The sequence below is a fragment of the Sipha flava genome, unplaced genomic scaffold (genome assembly GCF_003268045.1).
Source record: "Sipha flava isolate LNK unplaced genomic scaffold, YSA_version1 237_pilon_pilon, whole genome shotgun sequence".
NCBI classification, from domain to species: Eukaryota; Metazoa; Arthropoda; class Insecta; order Hemiptera; family Aphididae; genus Sipha; species Sipha flava.
In genome coordinates this window covers 977784-990061 of record NW_020272879.1, presented here as the reverse complement: position 1 = coordinate 990061, position 12278 = coordinate 977784, and the positions used below count along the sequence as shown (strand labels likewise).

General features: G+C 30.6%; 1 long non-coding RNA gene across 1 annotated transcript; it reads left to right on the top strand.

Moving 5' to 3' along the window:
- Positions 1-9668: 9668 nt before the first annotated feature.
- LOC112683936 lies at positions 9669-11846 on the top strand. The gene is made up of 6 exons (XR_003148625.1): positions 9669-9887; positions 9970-10098; positions 10193-10491; positions 10741-10892; positions 10966-11225; positions 11608-11846. It is a non-coding gene; the product is annotated as an uncharacterized LOC112683936 (long non-coding RNA).
- The last annotated feature ends 432 nt before the right edge of the window (positions 11847-12278 follow it).

The following is a 12278-nucleotide window of genomic DNA, read 5'->3' as shown; positions in this document are numbered from 1 at the left end:
GACATGCCTCCGCTCGCCCACACTCAACTCAAAGGAAGACATAGCGCCAAGACGTATGCAAAAATAACTGCAGACAATTCGAATAATCCAAATTCCGAATCTATTTCAGTTATCTTATCTCAGTTCGTTACGCAATTAAGTTCCCTCATTACTCCATTAATTTCGCTCGTATCTACGCTCCTACAAACAATGATTTCCAAGAATACCTTGTCTCCTTAAATTTATTTTTTCTGTACGTAAACATTACATATCGTACTCTTTTCTATGCCTTTATATTATGTATAATCTAAATGTTTTACTTTGTTAAATATCTTCCGATATCAACGACTCGACATTATAAAACTTAATTGGTTTATATTATTGTCTACTATATTATTTTTATCATAAATTTTGTATACGTCATGTTCATTTAAACTTTTACTTCTCTGTATATTCTGTAATTGTCGAACCTAATAGTTTTTACTAAGGTTCTAAAAAAAAAAAAATGACAATATTCCTTATGCTTTCATATTTTTCGTCAATTTTTGAAAGCTTATTCGCCATAACAAATTTAGTTTAATTTAATTACTCGTAAAAAAGAAAGAAATATTTTGACCAATGAAACAGTTGCTGCTTGTGTTTCACTAAGAATGACCAAAATTTAATAAAAATAATATAATAAATCTGTAAATTTAATTTTATTCTTAGAAAATATAATATTCTTTAGGCACGCGAACAATTTTCAAAACCTAAAAAGGAAAAATTTGGCAGTTAAACCAAAAAAAGTTTCACCACCCCTGTTCTAGAGATTACATATTGAACTCATAAATGATATTTGTCATGTATAATAAACATGAATTACATTTTTATTCTTGTACACATTATATTACTTTAATTTTCCCGAGAATATTCAAAATTACCGTTAATAATTATTATTATTATTAATTATTTTTATAATTATTATTATTATTATTATAATTATTATTTATAATTATTAGATAATTATTAAGTAATTTATAAATAACTTTATTATAAATAAATACAGTTAGAGTATACCACTATGTATCCGGGCATGGTTTGTTGTATCGTAACAAAAAATCTCACCCCAAACTCGGTCGTTCTTGTGTGCGCTCTTGTCATTCCGACATTGGTTACGGGGTCTCCTGAATGCCATGGTGCTCATCGTTCGACGATCTCGGAAATTGGTCAACGATCTGAACATCATGGTCGAACGCATATTTTTTCTTTTCGTATTCATGCCTCCGACCGTGATATTCATCGTTGACCAATACACGCAGACAATACGCAGTACCTATTATCGTCTGCCGCGTAACCCGACCGGACGTTGATTTATAACCGTCCGCACCTGCCGCCGGCGTCCTTCCGGCCACTTTTTGGCAGCCGGTCGCGTCAATTTCGTCACCGGCCTCTCCTCGGCCATATTTTTGGGCCTCGAACGCCGTTTCCACGTCGCTCCGTCGCGCCATGCCGCAACCGAAATCGTTGTCGGCCGCCAGCGAACGCAATACCCGTAACAGATCGACATCGGCGGGAAACGTTGGCGACGAAGCGTTCATCTTTTACTGCACGACGTCGGGTGAGATTCAACACAACGGCGCCGAACTGGCACCGAACTGTCTCGATACGATTTAGTTTTGAAAATTTAACACTGCGACGCTCCTGCGTGCTTTGGATTTTTTAAAGTTCAACACAATCTCGACCACTCCGGTTGTTACGGTAACATTACGGATTGTTGCGGTTCACGATTTCTACGATTTATATATCGGCTAGCAGCATATATTTGTACATATATATTCGTAGATCAAACATATACACGACAAATGCGTGTACAAAAATAATTGTTGAATTAATATTTAATAAAAAAAATTCTACGCAGTTTTTTTAGTTTTCATAAAATGTATTATGCTGCGTTCGATCAAGAACGTATACTTTTAAATTTTAGTCGTTTTCTTAAAAATATTTAAATATATTATATTTCTTAAACGCGAGCCGTTCATGGTTTATAAGAAAAAAAATACACAACCGTAGATATAATAGACATTCTCTTTTCCATTATAATGGCGCCCATTTAACATATTTTAGAATATTTGACTTTAATGTCTTCGTTGGAGATTGTACAAATTATTATTTGCAAACTAACCAATATACCTGATGAAAAGGGTAACATAATAAAAACTAAATTATCTCAATTATGTCAACAAAATAAATAAAAAGTTAAAATTAAATAAAAGGTTACCGAATGTTAGTAAAAGTTGGGAAAATTTTATGTGGAAACAATGAAGATCTCCCAGAATATTTTACACCCAGTGTAGTTGCTGTTGCTGGTTGATGCTAATGAAAACATTTTTGTTTTGTTAAATATTTTGCAAATCAAAAGATGTTCAATTATATACATTTTATACTCTATATAGTTTTCCATTGATTTATCTAGCCATTTCATAATTATTTTATTAAATTTTTAAATTCAATTAATTGACATTTGATTTTTTTTTTTGCAAGTAGTTTTTATACTTGTTTTCAAAAATGTTTAAAATTGTATTTATGACATTATTAAAGTTATTCGATGGTGCTTTAAGTCCACTTTTACTATCAATTAAAGAATAATTTTTATTAAGTAAAAAAAATTGATTTTTATCATTTAAGTTTTTGTTTGTAAATAATTCATGTTGGCAAAGTTTGCAATTGAATTTTTTCATACATTTATAGTTCAAATATCCTGCAAAATATGTAACGGAACAGTCCTCCAAACTAACATTATTATTTATACTATCATTATCAATCCTCGTCGGATGATATAGAAGAAAGAGATAAATAAGAAATACATTGAGTGTCAGAATCAGAAGATGATGTTGAAAAATTGGAATTTACTTTATTTGGTGGTTTTATTACTGGGTAAAAATTACTGGATTAGAATCTTCTTGAGTTGCTTCACAATTTGTTTCTTCAGATGTGCATAAAGAAAAAAAAATTGCTTCTTATCGACGTTCTAATTGTTCTAGCTATTAGGTTTTTATTGTAACCACCATTTTATCGAAAAATACTAAAAAGATTTTCTAATATATCCTGATTTAAACGATTAATCATTAAAAATATAATGTTGTTAGATTTCTCATCTTCAAAAAATTGTAATACACCGTTAATGGTCTGCGAAAAGCTTTTAAAACAAGGGGGCAGTGGCAGATTTAGCGTTTTGGCGACCCTAGGCTTAATCATTCCGCCCCCCCCCCCCCTATCACTCTACTAAGAAACCAACAATATTTGGTCTAAGCCCTTCTCTTCAAACTCTTTCAGTTTTTTTATTAAAAAAAAAAAAAAAAAAATTTAAATATTAAATCTTAAAAATAGAAAACTTCTAAAAATAAAATATTTCATGTCTATTATTTTACTTCAGATACCATTATTACCAGTACAAATAAACAATGCTTATACAGTCACATAACGGAAATATAAATAGCCAGATATGAAAATACCTATACTCGGGGGCATAGCCCATTCGGCTCCCGTTTTTTAAAAATGTTAATTCCCAAATGGCTCCCATCGAAAAAGATTTAACGAGCAGGTTAATTCCCTTAATTCCCAAAAGGCTCCGGTTTTTTACAACACAAATTCCTTCCCACTTCGTACAGACTTAGGACTGTCTCAAAAGAGGTGTGGTTAAAAATGTATTGTTTTTTTTTAAGATTATATTCTAAGTAAATTATAAAAATTATATTCTGTGAATTAAATGATAAAAAAGTTTTAAAAAATAAACAAGAATCGTAAAAAATGTATATATAAAAATATAAAAAAAATTATACAATGGGTAAAATTTGGCGATTATGATACTCACTGAGTACGAGTACGTATAATATTATATATATAATTCATTTTAGTATAGCTGTTTTCGGTATTCCGTTTTAAAAATGAATTTGAAGTATATATAACGGTACATATTATACCAGTACACAGTATATCGGTATATCAACCTGAAATCGGTATACCAATTTAACCATCAACCGTTTGGGAATTTACCTGATTGTAAAACCTTTTTCGACAGGAGCCGTAATAATAAAACAATAGACAGGAGCCGTTTGGGAAGCTACGATACTCGGATAGTTGGATGTTCCCAACAAGTACATTGGTACTAATAAGTTATTAATAATAACTAGTAAGTAACTGTTATTAATTTATTACAAATTAAATATTTTCAAATTGCAATAATAATTGTAATATTCTCACTATAGCCTATAGGTACGCATTATACAATGTAAATATTAATATATTATTATAACTTTTTAAAATTATTTTTATTCGCATTTATATGACAAATATAAAAAAAATGTATTAAAATAAATATACTTAATTAGTCAATAATAACACTTAATTCTAGAAAAAAAAAATCCACCCTCCCAAAAAAGCCGCCCTAGGCTATAAGCCTTTTAGCCTGTCCCTAATCCGCCACTGCAAGGGGGGTTGTGTTATTTTTCCTTTTTTTAATTTTTGTAAATTTGTAAAGTATTGTGAAGCTTTTATTAAAACATTTTTTACTATCCCTGAATCAGTTATTGCACAGAGATAAGGATCATGACCATATAAAGATTTACTATTAAGACAATCAAATAAATTATTAATAAATGAAATCAAATCTGCGGTATTCAAAGAGGTGTTACTTTGAAGTTATCCCGTATGTATACAAATTCTGATTGTTGCTGACATGGAACTGTTTAATAATTGTGATGCTAATTTAACATGCATTTTTTGAAAAGAATTTGGGTAAATATGTACAATGTACATATTTTTAGCTATAAGTCTGTAATATATAATCAAATCAAAGTCGAGTAATTTAAATACTTTTAAGAAATTTAATTTTAAATAATTTTGTACTTCTGTAATTTTATTGTATTTTGAACCGTTCGACTGGTATAAATAATAAAACGAAAGAATACCATTAAGTCGGATTTTATGAGCTTTTGCATATTTTTTACTTACAATTTTAATTATCTCAGTAATAAACCATGTAATAATGTAAAAAGTGGCATTTTTGAAATCCTCATATAATTTCCTACTCAATATTTATTGTTTAATATTTTTTGATTGAAAAAGTAAAAAGTTATAGCACAATATAAAGATTTTTCCGTAAAAGATGACAAAACTACTCAACTTCAAGTGCCCGGGGGCACGGCTTAAAATTGAATGATTGATTTCAAATTTTGCAGGTATTATTTTTTTATATATTTAAAAAAAAATGGGATGGTGCCGCAAAAAAAATTTAAACATCTATTTTTAAGGGCCACCCTAATGTACATCTGTTATTTTGATTAGAGACCTACTTTTATGATTTGGTTTATCTAACTCATATGTTTGTTTTATGTCGTCAAATGAGATTATATTGTCACCTTTTAAGTAACAAGCTTCAATTAAATTATTTCTTATACTTTTAAGTAAATGAAGGACGTCAAAAAAAGAAAATATTTTATTTTTATTGATAAAAAAAAAATGGACTATCTTCTAAAACATTTAATAATTTTAAAGTGCTTTGATTAGTTGTACTTTGATCGCACACAATCATTTTTGGACACATTCCAACTTCGAATAATTTCTTAAGATTATTAATTACTTAACTTTTTAAAACAGTTTTGTTAACTCCAGAATAAGCAAGAAAATATGCAATTGGAAAGTTCCATAGTGAATAAATAATACGAGCCATAAATACTAAGACGAAATTGGCACTTTTATTGGTCCTGCAATAATGACCTAGGTCTTCAAATCCTTCAACGAAATCAAATTCTTTGGAATATTCTAAAAATTCTTTTATATACATCTCATCAAAACTAACGGTGCATGATTTTTCTTTATAATCAACCAATTAAATTTTTTTTTTTAGATGCCTAAAAAATAATTTACTGATACCCAGTAAGAATATTGATTGATCAATCAAACGACAGATAGTTGATGGCTCTGGTAAATTAATTTTTTAAGAACGTAAAAATGTCTATGCTGTTGGCCATTTATAATATAAGTTTAAATTTAGATTTTTTTCATTTAATATCCACGGACGATGTCTATCTTTTAGTTGCATTGTCACCATTGCCTTAGAATTTATTGTTGAAAAGTTATGCATATTTATTGAATTTTTTAAATTATTACAAATGTTAAAATTACTTTTTTTATATTTTAATTTTGAAATGTGTGTTATTTTATTATGAATTATTTTGTTTTAAATTTAATTTTCTAGGTGTATCTATATCGATGGAATCATATTTCCTTTTTAAATTTGGAGTAGGCATTTGGATTAAATTTGTTATTTGATATTTTTGTGGAGTAGAAATCAATGAAGAAGAGCTCGGGAAAACTAATTCAACCATGTCTGATTTTGAACGTATATACGATTTAGTAGGAGTATACACGGTAATATATTCCTGTTCAGATTTATTAATTTGGTCAAAGCTAGATGAAGTAGATGGTTATTCTTTAGATTGATATTTATATGGAATAGCCAGAGATTATTAATCGATTTTTATTTAACAAATTTGTAAAGCTCTCAGGTGGGTAATGTTCTTAACAAATGTACCTATTGTAGAGTTTTTCGTGTTCAATATCAAACAAAAGTGTGTTTCCTGCAAGTATAAATCAAATATTTTTGTTTGAAAATAATCACACAGATTATTGAAACATAATGGTGGGTGGTGGCATGTTCCCATAAGTAATAAAATATATTTTTGAAAAAATTTGAAAGAAAAATCTAAATAAAATATTATTAAATAAATAAATGTTAATTTACAGTCTGTTAATACTAGAAAAGGGTGTTTTAAACTTATTGTGTAGTGTGTTATATAAAAAGTACTTACCCAAATTCATAATCCAAATTTCTCTCCTAGAGTCTTTCGGAAAACTATACATTTTCAAATGTGGAAATAGTTTTCTAGATTTAACACAGTTGAAATATTGACATTTGCTACCTGCCATTTTAATTTGTGAGTTTGTCAATAACACACAAAGTTACAAATGATATAAATGTAAAACACACGATGTATAAAATATTGAAAATCAGACAACAATATAATATTAATCAACAGTATCGTGATTCCGTCGATAATAATATAAGCAATATAAACAATAATATCTCGATTTCCCATTTCGTTTGAACAAGTGTTCTATTATTAGATCAACAGCGACCTCTGCACCTCTCATCAATCTATGATAGAGGTAGCACCTTTGCGTTATAATCTACACTAGCGCTTCATAACAGTCGCGTCACAAAAATGGTAGTCAATTATTATTGCATGAGCTATCCATCTATTCTATTTATTAATGGCACAACGGATTTGACAAGAAACAAAAATATTTGACTATTATCAATCGAACCATCTTGTTTCCTAATTTTAAATACTTATCGAATTATAATCATATCTAATTGACATCCACTCCTCGGAGAAACCGCATGTAAGCCTACTATAATATAGAATATATTGAATTTACTAGCTAAATTACTATAGCATAAACTAAAATGAAAACCGGACGTCTGTTTAAACTTTAACGCATGCATTTCGAACGTATCACAAAACATACGCTCACGCAAGTAGATTGTAGACCAACGTCGCTCATTTTTTTGGCACTTTAATAGAAATAAGTGAAAAATAGGTGAAGATTGATAGATTATTAAATTTATATTACGTTAACTAAAGTGTAATTTAGTTCAAAATGTTTACGCTATGATTTTGGTTCCTGTTTGTATCTTTAAGTACATACACATGAATGCATAAGTTTTGCTACATTGTGAAAGAAAAGTTAAACTGAGTATTATGGTTTGTAAAATATGAATTGTGATAATGTTGTTGATGATATATTGTAACGCTCTCTGTCGAGGACGACCGATGCACCATGATGGTCGGATAGCCTCCGGTAGGTCGCAGGGCGGTCATCGTCATCGATGGCGACGTTCTATTTGCCTATGATACACGGGTTCGGTTCCGGGGGTGGAACAAAGTGTTATGATTGTCTTAGCGTTATGTTATTTTATTTTATTGTGTTGATATTCATTTTAAGATTGCGTATTCTGATATCATGTGGACAGTATAAGAAAATTGTATAGGTCATTTAATGTTAGTTAATATTATTTGTAAACATCAATAGTCATTTGTAATTATTAGGGAACGGATTTATATGTAATAAAAATACATAAATATGTACATATGTATGTAAGTATAATTTATAAAATATGTACTAAAACCATCCAAATATGTAGGAAAAAAATTAAAAAAAAAAAAAAATATATAATTATTAAATTATCAAAATGATTTGTTGCATTGAATTATTACAATATATTTTAAATTATCAAATACTAAATGTCGCCTATTAGATCTGAAAATATTTTTAAAACGGCTAAATGATCGTTCCACATCAACCTACATCGGTTGATTTAAGCATATTTGAAGGGCATATTATTAGAAGGCGATAATTCCAAATTTTTAGAAGGGTGTCTGCCACTAATTATGTCATTAATTGATTTAAAATCAATATGACCTGAAATTTTTTTCTGTAAAAACATGAATTTTCTTTTTTACTACTTATCCTATTGGTCCGTTTACGAGTTTTCATTTTGCAATCGTTGATTCGACAATTCGCATACTTTCATTAAAGGACATATTTTTGTTTTTAATTTTATAATTGTATGTGCAATAAAACTAAAATTCACTGAGATGAAAATTAAATTTGTTTTCAATGTTTCATTTTGCATAATATTTTGAGCTTTTCTAATAGCGATAAAAGTTCTGGATCTAAATTTGAAATAATTTTTTATATTTTTGTATGAAGAAGACGTATGAATGATGAAATAATAAAATATGTTTAAAAATATTTACAAATTAGTGAAATATGTAAAAATATGTAATTATACCAAAATATGTAAAACTATGTAAAATAAAAGTAGCATCATATTAATAGGAATGATTTAAATTATGAACATTTCTTATCAAATTTTAAATATCTTGTTTTAATAAAAATATGTATTTACATATAAATCCGTTCCCTAGTAATTATCAATAATTCTACAAAAAATGAAATTTTGAATTATTCTTCTAAGAGTCTAACCAAAAATTTAACTTCTTTGGATCACACTAATCTTTAAAAAAAAAAAAAAAAATTTAAATACAATACTCCTTTACTGAATATTGTTCTAATAGAACGTAAGTATATATAGTGTGGGGAGTGTAGTCATGAATAAGAAACGAAAAAAAATGATTGAACATTCTGAAAAAGTAAGTTCGACCCATCATTAATTATTATTAATACGGACGTATTAATCTAATGTGTTATCATTGATTATAAATAGTATTATTTATAATCAATGGTATTATTATTATATATGAACACACCAATATCAGCGCTAACACGCTATTGTTAAATAATTTTTCATAGTTCATTATTTCAGTATTCGTTATGGAAATCGTCGACAATTTCTTTTACATAGCCGCTTTTTTTTAAATAAAAAAAAGTTGTTTCTATTGGAAATTAGTTTCTTAATAATGAGTTTAATTAGTTCATGATGAAGATTTTTTTTTCGTTCCGTTTTGACCAGAAAAATATATGGTCACTTTAGTTATAAGATACGTCACAATTAACTATTAACATACTATTAAACGTCGACTATTGGTCGTTTTGAATGCGCGCGTGTATTTGCACAGATTGAATTGTCCAAAGTGCGAATGACTGGGAAAGCGATCAGGAAAGCGTTCGACCAGAACATTGTACTGGTCGACCCAGAAATGGATATTCTAAGCGAGATGTGCGAGTTCATGGACATCAATGAGTGTCCGCTGGTCCTCACAGTCGGTCATTTACCAGAGTAATGGAAAATTATCTTGGAATGCGGACCGCACAGTACTTCGATCAACGGTTCCGTAAATTCGGTATGTGTCTCGAGTATTTATCTTAATCGTAAACATGTTACGGTTTTAAGTTTTACAATAATTCAATCGCATTCACTTGTAGACGTGCATGCGGCAGAGCAAAATGCTACTGTTGCACGAATTGAACGTATTCGTTACCGACAAAAACTTCGTCAACGGCGAAGACATGAACTCGGACATGAACACTTCCCTAACCGTAATCGCCAATGAGGTTAGTCGAAAGGATGTGATTTTTATTGAATGTTTGATTGCGATACTCGAGTGTTATAAATATATATACAATGTATATTAAACATACTATACAGGACGACGACTCACAGGAAGATAAGCTGTGGAAGCTGAACGACTATGAAAAACCTCTCGGAAACGGGTCCAACGAGTCGGTATTGGCGTCGGACCTCCGGGAGTTTCTACGGTATAATCGAATGGAACTTCTAATCAACGATATGACCCGCCGAGTCGTAATGAGACAAACGTTCCGGCCGTAGAGCCAGTTACTCGACCTCAGGAAACCGCTAACCGTACACCAGTTTCCACGGAGTTACCCGAGACTAGGTCCAACGAGCATCTAAAGACATCTAGCAATATCCTTGAACCGCACGAGGTAATTAGAAACCGTAACGAGCAGTGGCGTGATACATCGTATGATAATATTACTGAATTAAAAATAAATGTGGTTTTTGCTGAGCAAATGCGAAAATACTATATTAAATCATTACGCAATCACGAGCGTACAGTAGTAGAAATCAAGTCACGTCGCGGTGATTGTAAAACGATACAGCGCTTTTTATTGTACTCGCAATTATGTGTCGGAAGTAATACTTGGAAAACGACTTTTTTGCTTTGGTTACAGGAATACGTCAGCAGAGCTTCCGAGATTTTAAAACAATGTGACGTGGGACACGTTTCAAGAGAACGCCATACTGTTTTTCGATTTACTCGTGCAAACGAATCGCGCGAACCAACTTCACTTGAAGATGATTACCGATTGCTTTAGTGTTAAATGTACAGTAGCATCGGGAACATGTTAACCGTCTATTTACGTTTAAATTATATAATACTACCGCTCCTTTTGCAGGCGATTGACAAGCCCGACAAATGTGCCTTATACGCGACACTGTGTTGCGACGCGATCGAAAAAGCTTATGCGGACTGGAGAAGAACCGTACGTCAAGGGTTGTGGAGCGCGTTCAAAATTGAGTTGATACAATCTTGCAGAAACGTGTTGACTGAAGGAATATTGCCTCGGGTGGAAACGTCTCGACAACCCCAGGACCTTGGGCGATCGGAACAGATGTTCGATATAAAAGCTCGTGACCGTACGCAAGTAACGTGCAGGTAAACACTACCGGGTCGGAAGCTTGTATATTAAGCAACGGATTTTAATATTCATTCTAAAAATTATGAAAAATTCTTTAAAAAAAATAAAATACGATTAATTGGCATCGTGACGATTGGAACGCAAATAAAAAATGTGATAATTAAGATAAATGTTAACTAACTGTTATCAAACTAATACATTCTCGAAACAAATATAGAAAAAGGCCTAAAAAAAAAAATTCACTAAAATTCAAACTAAATATTTTAGTTTTTTAATTCATCGGTGTATGTAACGAACCTTGTGACGTTAGAAAAAAAATTCCATTTTCATTGAAGTCCGTCCCTGCTATTATAGCGATACATGGATATTTTCTAATCGCTGTACGCAACGTGTTCGCAGGCTTTTGGGTGAGCTGTTCATACGAGGCCAAATGTTCAAAATCGTATTGAATATTGCCGATACATTCATGGAGATACACGACGCGCATTCGTTGGAGTGTCTCTGCGTTTTGTTGATCATAATCGAACCTAAGCTCGAAAAAGTAATATGAACAGTGGCGGACGCAGGGAGGGGTTTTGGAGGTTCAACCCCTCCCGAAATGAATGGATGATTAATTTCAAATGTAGTTATCCTACCTTATGTACATTAAAAAAAATTAATTGTTCAAAATACGATTAAAATATGTTAGAAAAAAAATGTTTCGTTAAGAAAAGTGAATTTGTAATAATTTGTAATTTTCCAAACGCTCTAAAAGGTATTGGTACTTAAAACTCAAATTTTTGAAATTCCATGATGGCAATACTTCGTAAAAATAATGCGTGTTTGTAAGTCACTTATTATTAGTAAATAAAAATAAGTAAATATACGTAATCGATATAATATTATTTACAACGGTACATTGACGGTTTCCCTAAATTTTGTATTGTATGGTCATGTGAAAACGATCGACAATAGTCAATAGTCAATTATTTCAAAATAACGGTAATCAGGCCCGTATTTAGAGGGGGCACGGGTAGGCACATGTCCAGGGGGTCGACAAATCTCAGGGGCGGCAAAATGTTACAGCGAAA